Source organism: Emydura macquarii, unplaced genomic scaffold, assembly GCF_026122565.2.
Source record: "Emydura macquarii macquarii isolate MOO-44397 ecotype Brisbane River unplaced genomic scaffold, CSIRO-AGI_Emac_v2 contig_3059, whole genome shotgun sequence".
NCBI lineage: Eukaryota > Metazoa > Chordata > Testudines > Chelidae > Emydura > Emydura macquarii.
The window spans coordinates 1-1,705 of NW_027133196.1; the positions used below are offsets into that span (position 1 = coordinate 1).

The 1,705-nt window shown below is 40.5% G+C and overlaps 1 long non-coding RNA gene across 1 annotated transcript; it reads left to right on the top strand.

Annotated features, from left to right (window-relative positions):
• The first annotated feature begins 58 nt into the window (after positions 1-58).
• On the top strand, positions 59-1,429 carry LOC137141395 (uncharacterized). Its single transcript, XR_010916619.1, has 2 exons — positions 59-276; positions 891-1,429. It is a non-coding gene; the product is annotated as an uncharacterized lncRNA (long non-coding RNA).
• The last annotated feature ends 276 nt before the right edge of the window (positions 1,430-1,705 follow it).

Here is a 1,705-nt window from a genome sequence, read left to right on the forward strand (position 1 = left end):
GATTACCTTCAGCTTCTGAAACTTGGTGATATGCTGCAACTTTCTCTCCTGCAGGTGCCCAGCCCATATTGGTGAATGCTATGCTATCTATATGCAATAGCCTCTGCATACTATTCTAACAGGAGAAGCTGTAGGAAACTAGTTAAGCATTCGGTGCTTCTTTAGCCTTAAAGATGTTATGCAAACCCAGATTATATTGAGCTTTCAAGCAGAATACTTATTTGTTTCATATAGGAGATATGAAAGTAATTGCCCTGGAACCTGGCTTAGAAAATGGTAAGTCTTTTTTTGACATTTCATTTGTATTATTATTTGACTGGAAATGTGTAGTAATTTTCAGTGCTTGTAAATCTGTATTTACACCCCCTCTTAAAGGGATGCTGTGAAGTAGATTAGACCAGAGAAAATGTGCTGCACAGAAGGCAGCAATACAAGTTGATGATGATGATGTCAGGTGTCATTGTGCTGTACACCATGACTGCTAGGAACTTCATAGCAACAGTGAGAATACAACTCAGATTCTCTTGCTTCAAAAGCACTTGAGCTAAAGGAGAATCACCATTAACTGCTTCAAGTATAGGGCTTATGACACAGTTGAGCAGTTCTAATTCTAGCCAATAGGTGGCAGTGTTGCACCTGTGTGCAAACACCCACCCCAGCTCTTTATATCACTAATACATGCAAATTACAGCTATCCAATTTGACTATATAAGTGTCAGCTGATTGCTGCCTACAATTAGCATTTGTGAGTCACCCTAGTTTGATTAGTGGTGGTATTGTAGGGATATTACTGCATGCTTACTATTTTAGTTCTGCTCCCAGCCTTCAAGCAGGGGGTCCATGATGGGTGCCTCACCTTCTTTTAGTCTTACACCTTCATTCTTTGGCAGGCTGAGCAGCTATGGCACAGGTCTTCAGAACCCTCTTGCGAACCTTGTGTGATCTCTTGGACTGGGAAGCATTCAGCTGTGAAGTCAGACTGACTATGCCAGACCTTCACCTGTGTGCAGCATTAAAGAAAAACAGTTCAATTAATTGAACAGTTCTAATTAATCTATTAAATGAGCTGCCTGGGAGGCACTTAAGGAGAAACTTCCTGCAAAACACTGTTTGGCAATGGGTGAAAAGGAATGAGTGGTAGATTATTCTGATTAGCAGACCAGGAAAGGAAGGGGTAAATTCTGCTGTTACATTACAGGTGATGGGGGGTGGGGGGGAATCCATTAGAGCAGTGGTTCTCAACCTTTCTAAAGTATTGTACCCCTTTCAAAAGTTTGATTTGTCTTGTGTACCCCAAGTTTCACTTCACTTAAATGACTGTCTTACAAACTCAGACTATTTCAGTAATAGTGTGCTGTGACACTTGTTTGCATTCTCACTTTTACCATATAACAAAACAACTAAGTTGAATAAAAATATTGTACTTACATTGCTGTGTTGCATCTGTGTGTGTATATAGAGCAGTATAAACAAATTTTAGTTTGTAGTGACTTTGATAGTGCTCTTTAATGCAGCCTGTTGTAAAACTAGGTAGCTATCTAGATGACTGGAGGTACCCCCTGAACCATGTGTACCACCACATGCACATGTACCCTGGGCTGAGAACCACTGTTAAAGGGATTTCCCCCTGTAAAAAAAACTTCAATGAGAAGGAAAATCCCCTCCTCCCTCTGTCAAAAATTATTTGAAATAGGTGTGGGGGCTT